This window comes from Marmota marmota, unplaced genomic scaffold (assembly GCF_001458135.2).
Source record: "Marmota marmota marmota unplaced genomic scaffold, marMar, whole genome shotgun sequence".
Classification (NCBI taxonomy): domain Eukaryota; kingdom Metazoa; phylum Chordata; class Mammalia; order Rodentia; family Sciuridae; genus Marmota; species Marmota marmota.
Genome location: NW_025999853.1, coordinates 14112822 through 14138644, shown reverse-complemented (window position 1 = coordinate 14138644; position 25823 = coordinate 14112822). Strand labels below are relative to the sequence as shown.

Here is a 25823-nt window from a genome sequence, read left to right as displayed (position 1 = left end):
AAAAGGATACATAGGAAGATAGCATTTATATAAAGTGTAAAGCAGGCAAAGTAACACAATACAATATTTATGAATGTGTGCATATATCCTCAAAACGTATTTTAAACACAAGTTAATGTTTGACACCAAATTCAGGTTGTGATCACCTGTTGGATGAAGAAGGGAAACAAGCTCTAGGAAGAATGCCCAAGAGGTTTCACTTGGGTTTGAAAATTTCTCTTTCTTAAGCTGGGTGGGTTGTTTTTTTTTTTTTTTATTTTTTGTATTTTGTCTACTTTTTTTGCATTCATGGTATATTTCATAAATTAAAAACAAATATCTTCCTCATTTTGTTGACTTTGTACAGTTATTGGCTCACAAATCAGTAAACATCTCTTAAATGAGAAATATGATTCAGTTCTCATTATATGACTGCATCTGAATGGTTCACATCTGGTTCCATTATTTGGGTTTATAATGACAACTAATAATCATTTTGAAACTGATATCAGACTATATACATATGCCCAATTTTAGAACACTCAATCTATGCATATATTAATTTTTAATATAAGATAGTACAGCCATACTAAATGTTTAATTAAATTGAGGCAGATTCCTTGCAAAATTCCTATCAATTATAACTTTTCTCATTATACTTAATACATTATTTGATCTTCCAAAATTATACACATGCAGATTGTTTTACAAGACTGCCTGTTATGTAAGATGAGGTTCACGTATAAAATCCACCTACCATCTATAATTTTAACATTTTAAAAATTACATTAGTAAGTTTCTCTTTATCGAATATTCATTTTCTATTTTTGCTTTCTACTTCAATGGAGACTTATAGAGTTGCAACTTTGACACTAAAATTTCCATGGCAACAGATATTTTTTGTCATAAACACAGGCATGATTAAAAGGAAGGCTTTAGTGACAGCAGTTTTCTTCATGATTAAATTAATTAGTTAAAAAACTGGGTTAAGAGGCATAGGAATTTCATTACTAAGAAGTATGTTTTCAACTAGAACTTTGGAAACAATACAAAATTTAATTGCAAGTGAATTGCACTTGCCCCTGTTTGATATTTAAGGTAACATTTATACATTTTGTGTTCAACAGCTTAGGGTGGAACAAATCTAAAACCAGATTCTGTCCAAGGCCAAACAGCCTTGAACCCCTCCCTTTAAATTGTCCATGATGTGAAAACTCAGTATATTTCTAAGTAATTGAGAGATTTCTAAGTAGTTTCATAACTTTCCTAATTTAATTCTCTCCCACAAGATTCGCAAGAATTTCTTGGCCTGATTTCTCATCATTATAAAAGTGATTCAGAATTAATGTAGAGAATTTGTAAAGTATAGAAAGGTACAAAGTAGAAAATTTACCCAGAAGTCCACCAATGTTAACATTTAAATATATTTCCAATAGCGTGTCTAATTATCTTCCCCATTATCCAGGAAAAAAACAAACAAACAGTGTTCAAACAATGTTCAGACTCAAGATTTGAAGCAACTATCCACATTCCCTGAGTGTATCATAGAAACTTACTGGCTAGGAAAATGCTCCAGTTGGGAGTGTTTAGACCTGGGGGTTTGGATGAAATGCAGTTAGAATAATCAGGATGTAATTAGATCCAAAGGAATTGTCCAGAATTCTTTTCCCTAGTAATAAAGTATATGGTAATGATCCATAGAAGGGGGAAAAAAATCAAATCTCCATTTGGTCCTTTGGAGACCGGTCATTTAATCTCTCTTTCATAGATACATTAGTGTCTCCCTGACAAACTAAGCTCATTCATTCAAGCCTACATTTGTTCATTTGATACACTTTGTTCATTTAATAGATTTTATTCATTACTCCATTTTTGCTTCTTGGTGAAAATGTTCCTTCTCTCTCTTTTTATTTAAAAAATATTTTCCAAATGCCCACTCTGTGCCAGGGACTGCACACATGAGGAAGGGGTACTCAGGCAGCCCCTTCCTTTGAGAGCTTGCATCCCATTCCCAATCCTGGGCATATGAAATCAGTATATTGAAGAGACAGCTGCACTCCCATGTTCATTGCCTCATTGTTCATGACAGCCAGGATGTAGAATCCACCAAAGTGTCCATCAACTGATGAATAAAGAAAGAACAATGAGGTACATATCGACAATGGAATGCTATTCAGCCCTTAAAAAGCAGAAACTTCTATCACATGTGACAATGTGGGAAGAGGTGGAGGACATTGTTAAGTGAAATAAGCCAGACATAGAAAGACAGCCACCACACAGTCTCACTTGTATGTGGAATCTAAAAAAGTTGAACACGTAGAAGTGAGTAGACTGTTGGTACCAGGATCAGGGAAGGGAGGTGGTAGGAGATAGGTTGGTGAAAGCATACAAAATTTCAGTTTGGCTGGAAGAATAAGTTCAAGAGAAATATTATGTTCTAGCACTATGGTGACCACAGTTAATCACAATGTATTGTCATTTTGAAAATTGTTCGTAGATTTTAAGTGTTCTCACCACAAAAACAAAGAATGTGAGATAATACATATATTAGTTAGCTTAAATTTGCCATTCCACCATGTATACATGTTTCAAAACACCATGTCATACATGTTATAATTTTTATTAATATAATTTTTATTCGTTAATTAATTTTTTTTTTAAAGCTCACATTCCACACTCAGCCCAGGCATATCCTTTGCTTAGAGCCTGTCTTCACCATATCTTCTGGTGCCTCCACGAAACACTCATGCTTTTTTCTTATCATGCTTATTGTATATCTGTCCCCTCCTTGAGGTGAGGCAACAAAGTAGGCAGATTTCAAGGAAATAAAAAACTTTTTCTTTCCATTTTGTATAGAACTTTCTCATTAAATTCAGTTTTGCCTTTTTTTGACTACTACTAAAATTGAACAGTTTTCAAATTTTTTACTGGACCATTGCAGTTTTTTTTTTCCTATTTTAATTCCTTTTCAGGACCTGAGCTCAAATTTTTACTTGTATGATCACCTTTTTTCTTATTGATTTCCAAGATCCCTTGATAGCAACGATATTGACCCTTTTTACATATTTTCTGAATTTAAGATTCTTATTTACTTCTTGGTTTTTGTTTATAGTTCAATGGTTCTTATTTTCAACATTGTAGTAGTCAAATCTGGACCATTTAGCTTTTTATAATCAGACATACTCAAAAAGAGAGTCAAAGGTAGCTTAGAAGTATGTATTTAATGCAAGGACAGGATTAAGTGAAAGCAGATAAAAAAAATTAGGCAAAGAAAACAAATAATGATAGGAAAGTAAGATGGGCCAGGAGTTGCCTTGATTTGATTTTATTTTTTTAAAAAAGATGCCATTGCATGTTTGCACTCATTAAGAGTGGCTGTCTGCTCTCCTGTAGCACATGTTGACAAGTAAATCTAATGTACAAGATCAATGGTGGTGCAAGGGAGAAACTGGGGACATACTTAGAAGATACAATGATATTCCTAATTCTGATGCTAATCCATCCCCTCCAAAAAAGTTTTTCCTCTGAATCCTTATGAGAACACATTGTAAATAAACTGTATCTTTAGCAGCAGCCTACAGGGAAATGCAACACATCTCATAGGTCATTTCAAGAATTGCAGACTAATTTTTCAAGGATTTGTTCTTTGTTTTAACTTTGTGAAACAATATCCATTTCTGATTAATTATTTTAAAATAATCAGGGAGGCATGTAGCAAAGGAAGGATGTCAAGGAAAAGAATGTTTTGTATTGATCTTAAAAGCAGTTTTATTTTTATATGAAGGAAAACACTTCCCAGTGGCCTTTTACTTAGAGCAATTTCACTGGTCAAAAATACTTTTCAGATATGTTTGGGGTAGCGTGGAAAAACACACCAAACAGCTATTTGTCAAGACTTCAAAGGCTGATACTTTGAACTGCTCAAAGTAAGTTGGTTGATCAGTCCTGACACTGCATTCAGAATGAACACAATATACAACTAGTGTTGCTGCAACCCCTGTAACCACAGAGTTCTGCTTGAAGTGCCAGAAGTCAAATTCAAAGCAGAAGGAAGAGATGATTCTGCAGGAGTTGGGAATAATTGGAAAAACTGGTACATGTTTTTGGATTTCTGATTGAGGGAAAAATAATTTTTTGACATGATAATATTTTTAGCCAATTTGGGATTATAATTTTTATAGAGTAATAGATTCATAAATTTAAAGAGACCAGAGAAGTTATTCAGTTTGTTTCTCTATCACAGTTTAAATCCCCTGTAAATTTTCTCCCTCATGAAACAACCAGTCTAAACTTGAATAGCAGAGTAGCATGATGTTTAAGAGAGACAGCTCTGACATGCCACCCACATGAACTTGGGCAAGTTTCTTTTCTAAACTTCAGTTTTCTTGTTTGTAAGTTTGGGACAGATAAAGTGCCTAGAACAGTGGCTGGCATACACTGGAAACTCGGTAGCACTTACCTCTTCTGATCATTAAATTCTTATGTTATTACATATGCCTTCCAGGGAAAGTCATTTCTACCTAGAAAAAGCAGAGGGTTTTGTTTTGTTGGTTTTTTTTTTTTTTTTTTTTAAATTTAGTAATGGTAAGAGTTGTCTCCTGGTAATAACAGAATGACTTTTATAGAACTACCATGTGCCAATAACAATTTTGAACTCTGGATCAAAAAACAGTACAAATTATTATAAAATCAGACCTAAAATAATTGTTTAAGGCTGAATATTGATCGTTACATTTAAAAAATACATTTATTTATTTTTTAGTTGTAGTTGGACACAATACCTTTATTTATTTAATTTTATGTGGTGCTGAGGATCGTGAACCCAGGGCCTCACAAGTGCTAGGGGAGCACTCTACTGTTTAGCCACAACCCCAGCTCCAATCATTCCTTTCTTAAAAGTGCTGAAAAAAAAAAAAAATCAACCTAAAAGTCTAGATGACTTACACTCAGCTTACATTCAACCATATCACTGATTATATTAGGTATAAATGTACCAAAACTTCTAACTAAAAACAGAGATGTTATGTATTTTAAATAGAAGACACTAACATCTTGAAAATAAAAGGAAGAGGTGTATTTTAAAACATGAATACTTCCAGAAATGAAATGAGACATTTTGTAATGATGAAAGCATTAATTCATTAAGACAAGATAATCTTAAGTGTGTTGGTCTAATGATAAAATATTATTTTCTAAACTTCTGTTCAGTAATTCCCTTTGAGGAGATCTTTGTCTTGATTGGGACGATGCTTTGGTAAGTGTATTGGAGCAGGTGGTCTCTTGAGCCACAGATATGGGATATTTTTGATAGTTTACAGAAGTAGGTAAAATTATTTGAGATAAGGAGATAGAGTTGCCAGTGTTCCCAGTTTGTTCAGAACTGAGATATTTCTTTGAAAATGTAACTTAACAGTGCGAAAACCAGGACTCCAAAAACTGGGACAGTTTCAGGCAAACCAAGACCATTACTCATCCTACAAAGAGAAGAATCCATTTGCCTTGGAAATAGAAGAATAAAAGAATAAAGAGAGAAGAAAACAGTGGCTATTGAATATCCAGGGGATAATAAGAGATTGTACAGTGGATGAAATGGCCCCTTCCAGTGATCCTTTGAACCTTAAGAAATATTACTAAACACATAAAAAGATAGTTCTAAAGTGTGTGTTTATGTTTGGGAAGCTAGTGATGAAGTAAAATGGGTTAAAAATAGACAGTATGCATCACTGACATGGTATTTGTGGGGCAAGGACAATGAGAATGTTATCTTTGGGTATTTGTAGAAATGTTGGTATGCTTTGGGACTGTCATAGGCTATGGAATAGAAGATCTGAGTCAAAGACAGTATATTATGGGTGAAAAAGACTTGAGATTATACCAGGATTTTATATTAGTTAAGATCTTTGGATTTGGGACGATAGAAAACCTAACTCTGTCTTACACAATGAAGGGAATTTATATACTGAAATTACTAAAAAATCCAGAGGTAAGGTGGAATTCAGGTTTAATTCACTGCCTAGGTTCAGAGTCATATCTCCACAAGCCTCTCAGCAACCCTCTTCCTATGACATTTCACCTTCAAAGCAGGGTCCCTTCATGGTAGCAACAATGGGACAGCAGTCCTAGGATTCACATTTTTATACAGCATCATGATTAGCAAACTTTTTCTGTAGAAGACCAGATAGAAAATATTTTGGGCTTTGCATCTGCATTGCTCATTTCATTATAGTGTGAAAGCAACCATGGGCAATATATAAACAAAAAAACATGACTGTGTTCTGGGAAGACTTCATCAATTTGCATATTTTAAAATTTATGTATCATGAAATACTACTCTTTGGAATTTCCTCCAAAGCATTTAAAAATTGTAAAGCCATTCTTAGCTCAAGGTCTGAACAGAATCAGGTGGTGAACCAGATTTGACCCACAAGCCATAGTTTGCTGATCCCTGACTTAAAAGATTGTCTGACCAGAGTTAAAAAAAGAAAAACAAAACTCTCTCCTTCCTGGCATATTTTCTCTTTTCTCTTCTCCACACTCTCAAGACAACCCCATCCAGTGCCACTTACGTGCCAAAATCCTCAGTTTTATCTCTAACCCAGACTGCACCCCTATCACCAGATTCCTTTGGCTGCCTACCTTCTTGACATCTCCATTTCAAGGTATAGTAGCATTTTGAACTTAACACAATCCTAGCCTTCCAGGAATTCTGGCTTCCTTAAAAATGGGTCCAGCTCCCAACAGCAGGCAGAGACATATTGTCACTCCCATGGAATTGACTCCAGTGCTGCAAGATGGTGTTTCACTGTTGTTTACATTTCTAACCTGTGTGTGGTGAGACGAGGAAGTAGTCTTATTATTCTTTTTTCCTCCTCTAGGGATGAATAAAACTGAGAAATCAATCAAAAGTGTGACATCAGATTGAAGAATTTTTCAACAGTATCTATGAACCTTTGGAAATGTGGTGAGAAGAAATGGTTATGATTCAATATACTGCTTCCACAGAAAGTTCCCATTCAGACTTGGATCTTACCCCATCTGATTACTTATGATATATGCAGATACTCCAGATATTGTTTTGAGTTTTTACTATTATTTACGCTTTTGTAAGTTTCTTTAGTTTGCTTTTATTTTGTCCAACTAATCTATTTTCTTAGTTAATTGCTTCAACTTCCTCATTCTCTCCTGTGTTTTGAAAAGAATAAACATTTGACTAAATTAAAATTACATTCTGATAAATATGAGCATTTAGTCCTTCATTTACTCAGTACATATTTTTTTTAAGCATTGCTGTACACTCGACATCATTTTAGGCTCTGAAGATACAAAGATCCATAGTCTGCCCAGCCCTTAAGATACTCATAGAACATGAAGGGCAACAGAAAATGTAAACTTACAATTCACAATACAACAGTGTAGATGTTAGAATGAAGCCTAAGAAATGTTTTAGGAAGAGAGGGAAATATCGAGGTTCACAGAGGAGACATTGCAGTTTTTACATTAGGAAAAGAAAAAAAAGTGAAGGAGGAAAAGAAGGTGAAAAGGAGAATCCCTAGTCCAAAATATCCATAGTTGAGTCACAAGACAATTACTTCCGGAAAGAAGTATTGAGAAGATGTATTGGGTAGATGAAATGCCTAATGAGACCATAAATGAGGAGAATTGCTTCTTATAGTGTATGAGAAGATAATTTTTATCAGATAATGAAATTGTTTTCAGTCTTCGGAATGAAAATGAATCCCTTGCTAATGCAGATCATGCTAATAAAGGGAGCGAGAGAGAATGTCGGAATTACACTTGGCTGGTGGTAGGCAGAAGCCAACCTAAATAGTCTAGGGGAAAAATGAAAGATAATGAAGTAATCAAAATAATTGCTTAATAGGGAATGTGAAAGATCTGCAGTGTTAAATTACAAATGTACATTTTCAAGAAAAATGAGGTGACCTTAAGGAACAGATTAGAAACCCAAACTTGTGCCGGGTAGAAGCAAGGCTTTTCATTAGCAGAGCTTAAGATTAATTAAATCTGGGAAGCTCTTTGAAATCCACAAGTGCGAATTACATTAGGATACAATACAACTGGTATATTGGTAACATAATTAATGATTAAAATAGAGCTCTTTATTAAATGTGTTCTGGCATGGTTCATGTGACAGCTGAGGAATGAAGAGGACAAAAGGGTGTTACTTAAAATCAGAATCGACCTTAGCAGCACCTGCCTTCAAAAGTTTGTGTATGGGGAGGTAGTTTGGTAGAAAAATACATGTAATGTTTGTTTCCCGCTTTGAGGTTGCCTAGAGACCCACCCCAAGCATGATGGGACATGTTGTGCCCCACCACCAACCTGTCTAGGGAGCTAGGGAGGCAGGTGGAGGGGAGCAGCATCTCTATTATCCCATCTCTGAGTCTTTTGTTTCAGCTGAATGATTTCAGAGGCTGGTAGGAGAGAAAGGTTGAAATTCCAAAGCTGCTGACAGTTTTTTGTGCTGCTCAAGAGTGTAGCATTGGAGAATATGGTCCCTTGTTGACAGAATACATGAAGTATAGGTAAATGAAAGCCATGAGCAAGCAGGAGACAGTGGCCCACACTGTTTTACAGTCACAGAAAAGGGAAATTAATTTCTTGGAGAGACCATGAAAAGGAGAAATGGGAAAAGGAAGAACACGGAGGGGAAGAGGGTGAGAAGCAACAGACACAAGACCCTTCCTTTGCCATACACTTGTCTCTCCTATGATTGACAGACATAAGCGGGGGAAATCAAGAAAAAGTGTCCACATCTAGAGTGAGTCAGAGAAGAGACTGAGAAAAGATGATGTATAACCTGGACTGATTCAGAACACAGGAGCTCTGAATATAAAAATGCTAAAAACTTTCCAGTCCCAGGATGTCAGAGTTACGTAGGGCATGTGTCAGCAGAAACCAACCTGCATACTCTCGCAGGGAAAGGAAGGTAACAGGAATCCTGCTCTTCTGGATGAAATTACATCCATGTTTACTCTTCACTGAGCATGTAGCTCCCCCACTATTGCATACTAAAACATGTTTTTATAATTTTAGCTTACTTAGCTGTTACTTTGTGGCTTGACGGTTTTAAATTTGAGTTTGGTTTATGCCATACAAACTTCAGACCATTTAAAGATGCTGCTTTCAGTTACATTTTTAAAATACCTGTGAATTCTACAGAACCAGTGCCTGTCTAGGGAGATAGGAAGGCAGGTGAAGGGGAGCAGCTTCTCTGTTATCCCATCTGAGTCTTTTGTTTCAGCTGAATGATTCCAGAGACTGGTAGAAGAAAAAGGTTGAAATTCCAAATTGCCTTATAGAAATACAACTTTGAAAAATTCAATTCCAAAAACTTCTTGCAGAAAACAGGAATAGCCACATATATGATTTTTAATTTGTTTTTTTAAATAACTTTATTTTATTTATTTTTATATGGTGCTGAGGATCAAACCCAGGGCTTTGCATGTACGAGACGAGTGCTCTACTGCTGAGCCATAACCCCAGCCCCTAATTTTTTTTTTTTTTAATGAAACAAAAAGTTCTATTCTGACAACAGGGATAGAATTTGTACAGATATTTCATTTGTTTAAATTATTTTCCTCATTATTCCCCTGTCCCTTGAATACTCAAAAGATGAGGTTTATATCCTGGCAATTCACTCTAGCTGCTCCCTTTGGACAAGCTGTGTTGAATCTCCCTTTCTTTCTGTGGGTATTTTCTTTCCAGGATCCTCATATTGTTTTCTAGTTCCTCTCAATATATGAACAAGTCCCATTTGGGGAGTTGAGATTCACTTTCAAGTATTCTAAAACCCAATAAATCAGAATTTAGAAATTGCATCCAACTCAAAAGATTTTTCTCTCCCTCTCTTCCAAAGAAGCCTGTACCCTGCAGTGAGGAAAAGGACAAAGCCCATTTTCTCAGTTCTTATTTCATCCTGCCACATCTGACTTTCTCTGTGTTGTGGTTTATATGTGGTGTCCCCCAAAAGCTCGCATCAGACAATGCAAGAAGGTTCAGAGAAGTTATAATTAGGTTGCAGCCTTAGACTAATCAGTGAATTGGTCCTGATGTGATTAGCTGAGTGGTAACTGGAGGGGGAGGGCTGGAGGAAGTGGTTCACTGGGTGGGGGTGTGTCTGTGGGGTATATATTTTGTATCTGGTGAGTGGAGTATCTCTCTGCTTTCTGATCATCACGTGAGCTGCTTCCCTCTGCCACACTTTTCTGCCATGATGTTCTGCCTCATCTGGAGCCCTGAGGAATGGAGCGGGCCTTCTCTGGACTAAGATCTCTGACACTGTGAGCCCTCTAATAAACTTTTCCTCCTTTACAGTTGTTCTGGTGGGCTCCTTTAGTCACAGCAATGAAAAAGCAAACTAAAACACTCTGGCTTGTATTTGTGGAGCTCAAGAGGAAGATTGGTGAGATAATAAGGGTAGAAATCTCCTGTAACTCATGTCCTTATAATTTGCCTGTGTTCTCTGAGTGGCAGCTCCCAAAACGTGGATCCCTTAGATGCCCTCACACTGACTTCTGCCACACTCCGGGGTACTCACCAACCAATGAGAAACAAAAGCTAGGTGGGATCAGAACAATTGGATTCCACTTTTCCATTTCTCCTATTCTGAAGCACTGATTACCTGTACTGCCACCCTGAGAAGTCCTCAATACCCAACATTTTCTGAGAAAACTTGTGCTTCTTTGAGGCACATCATGAGGCTGAGGACAGTGTGGTAAAACATTTGAAATTCTTTCTTGCTTCATTCAGTTTTATATATTTTTTTCACACTTGCTTGCCCTTGGATTATATATGCCTGACCCTTCCATAAAGAATCATCACTGATTTCTTGCCTTAGGCTTTGTTGTCTAGGAAACCTGAGCTAAGACAACTTTTAAACTAATACTGGATAGAGAAATAAGAAATTGCCTGGCAAGCATGGAGGATAATATTCTAGATTTAAAGAATTGTATACTTGGAGACCTAAGGCAAAATTGGAATTTAGCTTTTAATCTTAGTCTGTTCCGGCTGCTGTAACAAAATGCCTTAAACTGGATGTCTTATAAATAACAGAAATTTATTGTTCACAGTTCTGGAGGTTGGGAAGTCCAAGATCAAGGCACTTGCAAATCAACATCTGGCAAAGGCCTCTTTCCTGGTTTTAGCTGTGTGGAAGGGACTTAGTATTCTCTGGAGTCTCTTTTTTTTAAGGATACTCTTTCCAATCATGTGGCTTTATCCTCAATACCGAGTCACCTTCTAAGAGCCCCACTTCCTAGTACCATAATCTTGGGGGTTAGGACTTCAACATAAGCGCCTTAGACAGATGTAATCACTCAGTCCATTGCACTGGAGTTCTCAAGACATGGCTCTGTTGGGGAGCGAGTCTGGAGTGGTGGTGTAGGGTTTGTGAAAGCAGAGGCTAGACGGGTGCATCTTTTCACTAAAGTTTTAGTTGGCCTCTGTAAGGAAGGGGATAAAACCACAGAAGAATTTGAAGCCAAGGAATGACAAAGACAGACATGCATTTCAGACCACTCTGTCTGCAAGTAGGGAGCTGGATTGAAAGTGAGCAGAAACAATGGAACAATCTTTGCCCATGTTCACTAGGGTGTGGTACTGGCATTCATTTTGTGATAGAATGAAAGTAGTTTATCATATATCATCAATACATTATATTAAAATACCATTATTAAAATTGGCCTTTTAATTAAATAGTCCAATTGTTTCTTATTACAACACAAGTATACCAATGCTCTTTAAGTTACGATACGAAAGGCCACAATGAAGGGCTAATTTTGATGTGTTGAGTAAAAATTATAGGATGATTCTAAGGATGTAGCTCTAGCTCAGTGGCAGAACACTTGTCTTAACGTGTGAGGCCCTGAGTTCAATCCATAGTACAACAAGAAAGAAAAAAAGGGGAGAATGAAATTATACAGTTACAGGGACTGTTTTTTTTTATTTTTAGACTAAGCTATTATCCTAGACCCTATCAGACTAGATTAAAAATCAAAATGGAATCATTCAGGCTAAAGTTACCAAATCAGAGAAATGAGAGATAATAGCCAAATTTCCCATGTAGGCTAGTTTCAGTCAGCATAATAAGGAAGTTCACTCTGATTTATTTCTTTTACAAAAGAAGTGACCTAGAGCTGGCTCCCTGTCCCTTCCTTATAAGAAAAGTCACTTAGAAATTACCCAACTGCTTTTTGTTCTTTGTTTCTCCTTTTCTTTTACCCACTTTCGGTCTACAAAACCAAGCTCTTCTGTTCATCCTATCTGAATAGTAATTCTATTTTATGGAATGAAGTATTTTCTAATTCTAGAATAAAAATTGAAGTCAAATAAGATCTTTAAATTATTTTAATTTCTGTGCATTGGCAGGTATTAATATTTAAATGGAATTTATTGGAAGCCTTTCTAACTTTATAGAGTATATAGAAAAAATATCCAAAACTTGGAAATAGGCAAATGGATTACTGGGTTTATTGATGGATTCCTTTCAGTTTATTAGTGGGCATTGTCTATCTTGCCTAAGTGGGAGAGAATGTTAGGTTTTCTAGAGAAATAGAATGAGCAGGATGCATGTGTTGGCTGTCTGGGGACCTAAGGAAGAGAAGAATATTGCAGCTCAAACTTTTGAGCAGTGTGGAGGCAAAATTGGCTCTTCCTATGGGGACCTCATTTTTTTTTCTCTTAAAGACCTTCAGCTGATTGGAAAAAGCACACCTTATCATGGAGGGTAAGCTGCTTTATTCAAAGTCTACTTCAAATCATCTAACAATTACTTTCACGCCAATATCTAGACTGGTGATTTACCATGGCCTAGTCAAGTTGACACATAAAAATGATGATCACAGGGGCATGGTCTAATTCTCTAACAACCCTTGTTTGACATTCAGGTTACTATTGATTAGGAAGTCTTACATCTCTTTAAGAATAGAGGTTATCTTGTAAAAAAAAAAACTGATATCAAAATGGTCTTGTTCTATAATAATATAACAAAAATTGCCCCAAATATTGTAAGTGACAAGACCATGACTCAAAAGTGTTCACTTATTGTCTTATAGGATGCCAATCAGTTGTATGTCTAACCTACCTATCTTATTTGAACACTTTATAAAATGCTCTTTCAAAAAATCTGAGCACCTTGCAGGTTCCTTCTTTAATTAATAAGTTAAATAAATCCTTTGACTCATATTTATTTTATATTTTTAAAAGTCTCATGCTTTGTACTTTTTAAAAATTATGCTTTGACAGGGAATAAACACATACTATGCAATATAGAAAAGAATGACAATGATTATTCAATGTGTGGTGCATTTATTTACTTTAATCGTGCTACAAATGGGAGTTGAAAGAACATCATTTTGCTTTCTTCATGGTCCCTGATGAAAATGGATCTAGGACATGTACCATAAATTTCCTAACTCTAGCTTCTCTCTTACTCATTCCCTTCTTCGAGGCCTCTTACCAAACCTGTTTTAGATCTTTTCATTTATTCTATTTCTTAATCTTTTCCATCCTTTCTCCTTCAGGATACATTCTGTAAAGAGCCTTCAGGTTTATCTTTTTGTTTGATAATTTTCATTTTGACTCTGTCAATACTGCTGTTTAAACCACCCATGGAATTTTAAATTTCAAAGGTTATATTTAATTTCTACTTGGTTCTTATGAAAGCTCCCTATTCTTTTCTCACAGTATCTTATTTTATAATACTGATTATTTTATGTTGCTATTTATTTTAAGCATGTGTATTTCCCTTTCTCTGTAATATTGTGGTACTTTCAGGCATGATTGGGGTACTGATCCTGCTTATTTAAGTTATGTCTGTCAATCCAATTTATGCTGGATTCATTCATATTCTCTCTCTCCCCCTCCCCCCCCCTTTCTGTGTGTGTGTGTGTGTGTGTGTGTGTTTACTTGGATTGTCATTTTGAGCATTGTTATATCAGAATTTTGTGGCCTAGGTTGAGGTTGGGTCTTTCCAGAGGGGATTTTACATTTGCCAGGAACCTCTCCCTGGGAGCAATTATTTTGATAATTCCTCAGTTTGGTAGAACCCGACCCTGCAAATGATAAAGGGCAGAGCCATGGTAACAAATTCTCAGGGGAGACTTTTTACCTAGAGCCCCAGGGCAATTAGAAAAGAGTCCTTCTTTTTAACCTGTGCTAATTAGCAGTTTTCTTTCAGTTTAATATTTTATGAAGGATTAAGTCTATATTAGTTTTCTATTGCTGTTGTAATAAATTACCAGAAACTACTGGAGATTGAAGCAACACTAGTTTGAGAGAAAGAAAGGGAAATGGAAAGGGAAAAGGAAGGGAAGTGAAGGAAGAAAGAAGCCAGGAAGCAAACAGGGAGGCAGGAAAGGAAGGAGGAAGGAGGGAGAGAGACCAATCCACAGAGAAAAGAAAAAGCAAAGCAACACAACAATATTATCTTAGTTCTCTGGGTCAGAAGTCTGAAACATGTCCCATTGGGCTAAAATCAAGGTACCTACAGGCCTGGTTTCTTCAGGAGGCTCTGGTGGAGAAACCATTTCTTGAAATTTCCTAACTTCCCACATTGCTTCACTGGTAGCCCACCTTCAAAACCAGTAGTGGTGGGTGAAGTCTCTCTCACATCTCCCGACTCTGACCCCTTCTGCCTTCCTCTTCCATTTTAGGAGGGGGGTCTCCTACATAAGACATGAGGCCACAGGAATGATCTATGACAATCTTCTTCTTTGGTCAACTGATTGGCAACTGTAATTTCAGCTGCAACCTTGTTTTCTGCTTGTCCAGTGTGGTAACACAGTAACAGGTTTCAGGCAGGAGGATGTGGATATCCTTGGGGGAGCCATTGTTCTGCCCACCACAGTCTTCCGTGGGTCTAAGCTTTATGTAAGGACCTCATGACTCCCAACTTGTAACCCTATGCAGCCCCAGGCCTCCAGGCCTTAAAATCTGTGCCCTTAGGTTAACAAAACCAAAAGCTTCACCCAGTGAAGTTGCAGTACTAGCTCATATGCTCTTTTCTTTGGATTGGGGATTTCTTATTCTTTCTTACAAGTTCAGCTATAATTTAAAGATTTTCCAAGGTCATATGTTAATGGTATTAGGAGGTGTGTCCTTTGGGAGATGATTGGGTCATAGTCTTCCCCGGTCCTTGTCCCCAATGCCAATCCAATAAAAAAGACACGGTTTTGAGAAAAAAGAGAAAAGGAGGTTTATTGCTTTGCTAGCAAAGTAGAAACACTGGGGATTCCTGTCCCAAAGGCTGTGATTCTGCCCATCAGCAGAAACAGGGGGCTTTTATAGAATTGATTCAGAGAAAATGAGATTAGGGAAGAGAGATTAGGAAGGAGAAGATGAAGGAGGAGAAGATTAGGGAAAAGAAGATCAGGGAGAAGAAGTTTGGGAAAAAAGAAAAAAACATGTAAGTTTCAAAGCCTCAAGGCATATAGTCAAAGCACCAAGTGAACCCCTGTTAGAACCCTGGGATATCATAGGAATGATTTTTTTTTTTTTTTTTAAGCAAACTCTCTCTGGCTCTCTTGCCATGTGATGCCTTGTGATATGTTAAAAAGCACCAAGAACGCTCTCACCAGATGCCATGCAGATACTTGGATTGCCAAGCCTCCAGAACCATGAGCTAAATAAGCCTCTTTGCTTTATAAATTACTCAAGCTGTGGGATACAGTCTTAGCAGCAAAAAATTAGATGAAGACGACCATGTTACCCTAGAGTACTGCAGTTACTCCACCCGTTAAAAACAATCAGTAGGTAACAGAGACTTTACTCTTCCTAACATTTATGTAGTAATTCTGAGGAGTAGGCTGGTCTGGCCAAACATTATTTTTAATACTTATTAGAATTATGGGAGTCAAACTGCCTCTAGAATCTGGCCAAAATAGGTAAAATAGTTATGAACATAATTCTATTTTACAATGTAGAGAATACTAATTTAACTTAGTCCTGTTTTGAATCATCTGTTTCCAATTTCTTTTATTCATTCATTCAATATATATTTATGAAGTATCTTTTATGTGTTAGCTCCAATAGAGTGTACAAGCTAAATAAGACATTTGACCTGTCAGCAAGAAATTTGGAGTTTAATAAAGAACAAACTGAATTTATAGTCTAACAGAAAAAGAGTTTTTAGAAAATAAACCCTTTGACTGAATGGAAATCTTGTGTATATTTATGTGTATACATTTGGGTATGCACACCCATCTGTTTATCATCCAGGTGGGAAGAGGATGTTGCAGTTATTTTTTAAACTTAGTGAAGTTTAACACACAAACAGAAAATTTCATAAATCCAAAGTGTACAGCTTAATGAATTTATTGAAATCAAATCTGCCTGGTAACCAGCATTCAGATTAAAAACAGAATTTTACTAACACCCGAGAAGCACTTTCATGGTCTATACTTTGGCAAGGAAGGGAATAATATCAAATACTTTGCAATCTGCTTGATAATATACCTTCCTACATCATGAGATACCCTCAGACCATTATTACTCAGTCTTCAAAAATGGTTTCTCTGAGACAACTCTCCTATGTCCATAAGCTGAAATTAGTGATGAAAGTCCAGGTGAACCAGAGCAAAAAAATTCCAGCCATCAAATTAACAGCCAGAAAGCATTTTTTTTCCTTCATAAAAGGTACATCTAGGGCTGGGGTTGTGATTTGGAGGTAGAGTGCTTGCCTAGCATGCATGAGGCACTGGGTTTGATCCTCATCACCACATAAAAATAAAATAAAGATATTGTTTTCACCTACAACTAAAAAATAAATTTTAAAAAAAGGTTTGTCTAGTTCTGTGGAAGTTAAAGAGAAAAAAATCCATCAAGTGAAGGATTGTCCCTTCTAATGTAGTTTCCAAGCTTTTCTCAAGATTAAAATGAGATCAGCTGTTTTTATTCAAATGCACCCTTTATTACAGGAAGTATGCACCAAACCAGCTGAACACCATAACCTCAGAGTGTTGCATCAGAGCTGTGGCAAGTTATTAGAAAATAAGGGATATAGAGCATCTCTCACTCTGTGTTCAAAAAAAAAAAAAAAAAAACAGGACAGCTGTCTGACCCAAAGGTCTACCTCCATGGATACAGGCAGACAAAGCTTTCTCCATTGCATAAGTACAGAGATATGGGATTTAAGATTCCTTGAATGCTAATAGCATTCAGAAACTATAAGAAATGCAAAAAGTCATTTTGGGGGTGGAATCTTCCTTTAATCTTTTGAAAAGCTTCATCACAGTTAAAAAAAAAAGAGCAAAAAGCAAGAGAGGATCTGCAGTAGACAAAGAATTCAGGTTGGGACTTCTTAGGTCATCTATTTGAGGTTGTTTTTCTGTAGAATTGAGAAAGAGTGAATCACAGTCTTTGCACTGCAAATTTCAATAAAGTCTCTCTTGTTTCATGACTTTTTTCAAAGAACTTGAAACCTATTTTCAAATAAACAAAGCTAGTAGCTCTTTTAAGCTTTTTAGAAACCATGCTTTTATCCTATTTTCCACAACTATAGCAACCACAGCTTGGGACATGGTAAGTGTTTAAGATTTAGCCACTGAATGAATGAGTGTATGAAACTTTATCCTAAAAAATGATGAGGGGCCAGTGAAGCATGTTCAGAAGAGGAGTGACATGGTGACATTTCATTTTTATAGATCTGTCTGGCAATGTTATGGTTTAGATATGAGGTGTTCTCCCAGAACTTCAGTGTTAATACAGGAATGTTTGGAGGTGAAATGATTGGATTGTGAGAGCTGTAACCTAATCAGTCCATCTTAGTTTGAATGGACCCACTGGGTGATCACTGTAGGCAGGTGGAACAGGGCTGAATTAGGTGGGTCACTGGGGGTGTGACCTGGAAGGTTGCTTCTTTCCTATAGCCCTTCTTTTTCTGGCTCTGCTTCCTGGCCACCAAGAGGTGAGCAGCTCTCCTCTGCCACATCCTTCTGCCATGATTTTTCTACCTCACTTGGACCCAGAGCAACGGAGCCAGCCATCTATGGACTGAGACCTCTGATGCCACGAGCGCCAAATAAACTTTTTCTCCACGAAGTTGTTCTTGTCAAGTATTTTGGTCACAGAGAAGCAAAAGTTAACTAAAACACAATAATATGGAGCACAGATTGGGACAAACATGGAGGGAAGAAGATTCACTGGGAGAGAACACTGAAATCCCAGACTAGAATAAATGATAGTCTGAACTAAGGGAAGGTATGTTAGGGCAGAAGGTAGGAATTAATTTGAAGGATACTTGGAAAGTAAAACCGATATGGTTTTATCTAATTGATGGACTAGGAGAGGAGGCCCCTGACAATAATTATTAGGATTCTGGTTCGGTCTTTTGGATGGGTGCTAGATCAACTGGTTGCTATACAGAATACACTAAAGTGTAGTAGGAAGAGCAGATTTGGTGTTAAAAACAGTGTTTACTGTAACCCTTTTGGATTTGAGGTGCCCATGGGATGTCTGATTTAGAGCCAATAGAGTAGAAATAGTTATTAAAGCCATAGGTTTTTTTTTTTATTGGTTGCTCAAAACATTACAATGATAAAGCCATGGATTTTAATGATTTTTTTTCATAGGAAGAAAGGCATTACCATGAAAATCCAGAGGGCTGAAGGCATAACAATCAGGACAATAGAGATTTAGAGGTCAAGCAGAAAGCAAGAAGACTGTAACCCAGGAACAGAATTGATCTCAAAATGGCTCTGGTTATTCATTCTAGAATACCTGAAAGTCAAGATAGCTAGGGTCAGGAAAACTTGCACCCATGCTCCCAAAGGGAGAATGAACCCAAATCTTTCTTTACTGAACAGGAGGAACTGTGGCATCAACAGGCCCTAACCTTTCCAGATACTGAGTTGGTAGCCTGCCTTTATTAATCAAATGTGTGAATTAAGAGGTATCCCTAAAAGCAGCACATTAAGATAGATTTTCTTTTCCTTAATGGCAATTTAGCTTTGTTTTGGGTGTGAGATAAGCTTATAAAGAAAACTGATTATAAAAATAAATAAAAACAGAACATTTTCCAGGGTGTTCACGTTGGGAAGCTGTGCAGTTGTCCCAGTGGAGATGCTACTGAATGAAACATTCTTAAAACTTCTCTTTTGAAATTGCCTCAGAGTTTGAAAGGGTAAAAACCCACGTCTTTTAAGGATAAATTTGAATTTTTAAAACAACCCAAGTTATCATTTGGAGTAAAGCTTGGTTAAAAAGATGAGTAATAGGAATAGCAATTATCTCATTATTAACTATTTTGCATTGAGTACTTGTTGATATGATAATATTTTGGACATAACAGGTTAAATATATTTTAAAAATTATTTTCACTTGTTTCTTTTACTTTTTTAATGTGGCTGCTAGAACATTTAAAATACATTTGTTGTTCATATTATGTCACTATTGAACAGTGTTAGCATATATAGTTCTACTTACATGTGTGATTTAGCTATAAAGAATATCTGGAAAATAATTTTAATATTCACCTTTGCAAAATAAACCATGCTTGTCTACAGAGCAGAATATTATGTGGACAAAAGGGGGAATGAGGCCAATGTGTACTAAGATGAGGAGCACTTGACTGTATATTGTTCAGCGAAAAAATAGAGCAGAGAACAGATGCAGAGTAAGTGAATGTTTGTGTTCAATGTATAAGGAGCAGACTTTGAATGCATTATGTAAAAATTGTACTTATATACAGAATATTCCTGGAAGGAGGCACAAGAAATTATGCTTAGCTGCTGTCCTAGAGAGAGGAAATTGTGAGTCACGAGCAGGGATGGGCAGAGATTTATTTTTAATTTGACCTTTTTGTACTGATTAAATGTTTTACAACATATATTCATAATCTATTCAGGAAAAGAAAGCTCCTTACAGTTTTGATTATTTGAAAAGAAAATAGCCTTCAAAAAGAATTTCCCAGGGTAAGTTAGGAGGCTATAATAATTTGTTTCTTTTTTCTTTTCCGGAAGTGGAGGTGGGGGACAGATGTATATAAACCATGGTGACCCACACATAGTAGGCTTCTAGGAAACAGTTGTTCATTCCTTCTGATAGCTCAGATGTCATAATGGTATCTTTACATGTTTCAGGGACATCTTAGGGGTCACTATCATGTTATGGCTTTAGAGATAGAAAATGCAAATAGGATGAACCTGCATGGATCCTGTGACCTGCCCTAGAAGTCAGTTATTTCCCCCCAATAAATCCTAGAAATTTGCTTGTTTATTTTTCTATCTTTTTATCAGAATGGAAGACAGTTTGCATAATACATAACTTCCTAGTCAGCATAATATTTATAGACTATCGTCAATTTTTATTACTACACTAGAGACTAAAGCAAAGTTTTCCAGTTATTATGTCCTCTGTGCTAAAATCTTCACTCTTCTGTCAGTCTCTTGATCTTTGGCAGTTAAAACTCTTTTTTATTTCTATATCAGAAACTCTATGTGCCTCCCTAACCTCTTTGTCTACTTCTATCACCTCCTCTCACTTTCATGAAGTTTGTTGATTGATTGCTTCTTATGGGGTATGTCTGGCTTTCTAGCCCTTTGTCTAAATTTAAAACACTACAGCCATCCTTCAGAAAATATACAGTGCTCAATCAATTGCATTTGCTCATAAAATCTCTTTTGTTTTTTGGAACAAAAGTCTCTTGATTCTGACTCCTTATTTCCATTCCCATTGCCTCTGCCTTAGTCCAGCCCCTCTTCATCTTGTCTGGAATATGTCAATTAGCTCTTAACCAGTCTGCATGTTTTTAGACTCCCCACTGGCAATCCATTTTCCACTTTACAGCTAAATTCTAAAAACAGATTCTAAAAAACAGACTCATGCATGCATTCATTCATTCATCAAGCATTCATTAAATATCTCCCTTGTGTCAGACACCATGCTGGGAACTAGGGACACAAAGCCTTATTTTTCATTGGCAGGCTCTATGTTCTTGTAACCTGAAGTCCAGTGCAAGAGGCCAGTGAGTAGGCAGACTCGTAATTTCAAATCCATCAGGATGGGGATACAGTGGAAAACTTAGGATGCTGTGGCAGCACTCAGTAGGGAAGGGAATTTTCTCAGATCCTTACCCTCTGATCAATTGGACAGAGCCAGGTAAAGAGGCAGGAGAAGATGTAAGGAGAGACAATGGAAAGGCAATTCTAGACAGCATGGTGCATGGCATCTATAATCAGGAAGGCTGGCCCAGTAGTGTCCAGAGAAGATTTGGAAAAGTCAGCACAAGGTGGTGGTGATGGGCATCAGGGCCCTGCAAGGGAATTTGGACTTTATTCTGAAGGCAAAGGCTTTAAGAAGGGCAGTCATGTGATCAGACTTTCATTTTTGTGACAAATATGTTAGGAGTTTTGAGGATAGTAACAGGAATGAAAGCCTGAAAACTGTAAAGAAAATTAGGAGGAAGTTGTTTCAACAATCCAATGAAACTTAGAGAATGATCCAAATCAAAATAACAACAACAGCAAGTGGAGAAGTGGACTGATTGGGAAATAATCCGCAATAGAATTGATGGGGTCCAGAGATTGGTTTTGTGTGGGAAGGAAGTGGGAAATTAAACAACTGACTTGCAAATATCTGATTCGAGTACTTGGAATGCCATGAGGAGCTATGGAAGGGAGGATGTTTGGGCATAGAGAAGATGCATTCAGATGAGAGATTTGGACTGAAGACATTCACACATTTGTTTGCTCATTCAACAAATAGGTGTTGAGTCCACTCTATGATAGGCACTGTTCTAAGCACTGGGGATACAGTGGAAAACAAACGGAACAGAAAAACTGTTTTTGTGGCACTTTCATTTCAGTGAAGAAACTAAGCAAATACAAACAGCAGATCAATGTAGAATGTCAAGCAGGTATGTGCTTTGAAGATAAAGAAAAGACAGTGCGATGGAATACAGTGGACATATTAGATAGGTAGTCCAGGGAAAATTATCTTTGAAGAGGCGATATTTCAGCACAAACCTGGATGAAATGCCACAGGGAGACACAGGAAGAACCATGGGGAACAGCAGGCTGCCTAAATTATGGGTTGGTAGAAGCTGTATAGGGAAGAGGGAAAGAGGAAAGGAATGCAGATGTCCACTTAATAGGACCTCTGACCGTACCTGTAAACTATCACAGAAGACCCTGTTATCTGTGTTTTCATTTTCCACACTTTCAGTTACCTGTGGTCAGCTGTGGTCTGAAAATATTAAGTGGAAAATTCCAGAAATTAATATATTTTAAATTTTGAATAGCATGATAAAATCTTGTTTTGTACTGCTCCATCCTGACCTGGGGCATGAATCATCCCTTTGTTCAGTGTATCCACACTGTATGTGCCACCCACTGGTTAGTCTCGTAATAGTTGTCTCAGTTACCAGACTGGATATTATAGTATCACAGTATTTCTGTTCAAGCAATTCTTATTTTACTTAGTAATTGTCCCTGTGCACAAGGGTTGTGAGGCTAATGATGTGAATATACCAAAGAGAAGCCGTTCTTAAAGTGTTTAAGGATCGTTTCACGTTATCAAGATGGGTGAGTATAATACAAGAAAATATTTTGAGAGAGGAAAAGACGACATCCATATAACTTTTATTATAGTATGTTGTTACATCTGTTCTATTTTATTATTGTTATTAATCTTTTATGGTGCTTAATTTATAAATTCAGTTTTATTTTATGTACAAAAGTATAGAGAAAACCAGACTAAATGGTTGATACTATGTACAGTTTCAGACATCCACTGGGGGTGTGTTAGTCCACTTCTTGTCAATTTGATCAAATACTCAACAAGAATAACTTGGAGGTGGAAACGTTTATTTTGGGCTCGCAGTTCTGAGGCTCAGGTCATGGTTGGACAACTCCATTGCTCTGAGCTCAATGTAAGGCAGAAAATCATTCTGGAAGGGTGTGGTGGAGGAAGGCTACTCAGCTCATAGCAGTCAGGAAGGAGAGAGAGAGAGAGAGAGAGAGAGAGAGAGAGAGAGAGAGAGAGAGAGAGAGAGAGAATGCATATGGAGATATGGAGCCAGGAACAAAATATATAATCCCCAAGGGCTCACTCCCAGTGACCTACTTCCTCCAGCCACACCCTACCTGTTTATAGCTGCCATATAATACATTAGTCTTTTCTAATTATAAATCCACTAAAGGGATTAATCCACTAATTACAGCTCTCATTATCTAATCATTTTACCTCTGGGCATTCCTGCATTGTTTCACACAGAAGCTTTTGTTGAATACCTCCTGTCTAAACCTTAACAAGGTATCTTGAAATGAATCTCTTGCAGGTGAGGGGTGGGTAGAACGTGGGGGAGGCTACTATATTTCTTGAGTACATGTCATTTCTGGATTCCTTTTGATTTCACATGATCTGCAAATAAAGTCTTCCTTCTTCCTTTCCATTCTGTATGCTTTTTATTTTCTTCTTGTTGTCTTATTGCACTGCCTGAGACCTCCAGAAGAATTTAAAATAGTTGTTCATCTTGGTGACTGCGGTACCCATCTACCAGCACCTTAGAAGTTTCACAAATGTGTGTTGATAGAACAATGATGACAACATGACAGAGCATAGGAAAAATGTGCCTGTGGGGGAGTGGTAAGTGGGCGTGGGTGTGTAGGAGTGATTGACTGCTTTTAAAAAAACACTGGTATATTTTTAAGCCCTGTAGTTTTATGTACTTCTCTGTAATGTCCTATGGCATTTATCTTCATCTCTCTGATGACAGGCTATTTTTTTTCCCTCCAATTTTAGGCTTTACTCCTAAAGAAGGCTGAGTCAGTTCTTTCAGAACCCTCCTCCACCCAACTACACACACATGCACACTTCCTATCTCCCTGTCAACCCAGGATAACTGTATCATAATTTTGATTAAATTAATATTGCATGTGCACATTTTTATGACTAGATGAATATTATTTATAGAGACACATTGTTTTAGTTAGCTTTTTTGTCCAGTGACCAAAAGACCTGATGAGAATGATTAGAGGAGGAAAAGTTTATTTGGGGCTCATAGTTTCAGAGGTTCAGTTCATGATTGGCTGACTCCATCTCTCTGGGCCCAAGGTGAGGCAGCACATCATGACAGAAGGACATGGCAGAGAAAAGCCCCTAAGGACAGACAGTAGGAAGCAGAAAACTCTACTCTTTAGGGACAAAAGGTAAGCCTCAAAGCCATGCTCCCAGTGACTCACCTCCCCGCATACCCTACTTGCCTACAGTTACCACCCAGTTAATCCATGTCTATGGATTAATCTAGTGATAAGGCTAAGGCTCTCATAACCTGATCATCTCACCTCCAAACTTTCTTGATTGTTTTACACATGAACTTTGTGGGACACCACATATCCAAACCATAATAAGTATGTAGTAAATTATGATTTCCATTTTTTTCCTATTCACAGGACTTTTTATTTCTCTGGTATTGGTTTTTGCTTAGTTGTTGTTTGGTTATTTGACTGGTTTTCTATGGATTCAGTCATGAATTAAGCCCTACCCTTCTCTCCCCCAGTTTTGTAAACCTCTTTTCAATATAATTAAACATTCAAGATATGTGTGTGTGTGTGTGTGTGTGTGTGTGTGTATTTCTCTTGACTGTATCTCTGTGGAATCCTTGGATCTGCTACATGGACCAGTTGCTCTTTAGGCCCAATGCTCACCTGTTAGACTGAGATTTTCCTTTGCCAATATCAATCACATTCGCATCACCATCATTGTTTCCTTGACTCCTTTGTAGTCCATCCTTTCCATAACACCCAGGCACTCAGCAAGAAAGCTCTTCTGCTTTCTGTCACTGAGGGTTAGTTTGGATTGAATCAATCTAGATACGAGATATAGGTCCTCTGATTTTGTTGTTTATTAAATATTGGTTTGGTTAGGAGATTCACATTAAAATATAAAATTTTGAACTAGCTTTGTTATTTTATGGCTGCTGGAATTTGGGGGAGATTCAGTAGAATGTACAGATTTAATTTGGAAAATAATGGACATTCTAACAACATTCAATCATGACTATGACATAGCTTTCCATTTACTTAGTCTTTAACTTCTCTCAGTACTGTTTTTTTAATGTATGCTTATTACACACATTTTTCTCAAATTTATTTGTAGTTAGAAATAGTCACACATAACTTTGATGTTATTGGAAATGGAACTGAAAATTTTCAATTGTTCATTGTTAGTATATAAAAAATCCTATTCTATTTTTGGGTATTGACTTTGTACAGACTTGCTAATTTCATTTATTAGCTGTAAGACTTTTCTTTCTGGATTCCTTGTGATTTTCCAGCACACAATCATATGGTATGTCAACAGAGGTTTACTTCTTCCTCTCCATTCTATATGGTTTTTTATTCACTTTTTTTTTTTTTTGCCTTATTGCACTTCCAAAGACCTCCAGGAGAGTGTTAAATACTGTGGTGACACGAGGCATCCTTGTATTCTTAATCTTAGGAGGAAAACAATCCAGTTTTCACCATGAAGGTGCTATCCATGGACTTTTCATAGATGACCTTGACCAGTTGAGGATGTTTCCTTCCTCTTTTCCCTAGTTTGTTGAGAATTTTTAATCATGGATGCATGTTACATTTCTGAAATACTTTTGTTTCATCCATTGATATAATTATTTGTTATTTCATTTATTGTTTTAATATGGTGAATTAAGTTAACTGATTTTTGAATGTGAAACCTACTTAGCATTTCTGGAATAACTTACTTGGCCATGAGTCCTTCTTACACAGTACTGGATTTAATTTGAATACACACACACACACACACAAACACAGAGTTTTGTCTTATGTTTTAGGGATAGGTGTCTACAGTTGTTTCTTTAATATATTTGT

General features: G+C 36.8%; 1 protein-coding gene across 2 annotated transcripts in view; it reads left to right on the top strand.

The window, feature by feature from the left end:
* Window positions 1-7205, top strand: part of Cfap54 (cilia and flagella associated protein 54) — a 293504-nt gene extending 286299 nt beyond the window's left edge. For both annotated transcript variants that reach the window (XM_048803590.1, XM_048803601.1), the window contains one exon: window positions 6855-7205. The gene's annotated coding sequence lies outside the window, so the exon portion shown is untranslated. The remainder of the gene's footprint in view (window positions 1-6854) is intronic.
* The last annotated feature ends 18618 nt before the right edge of the window (window positions 7206-25823 follow it).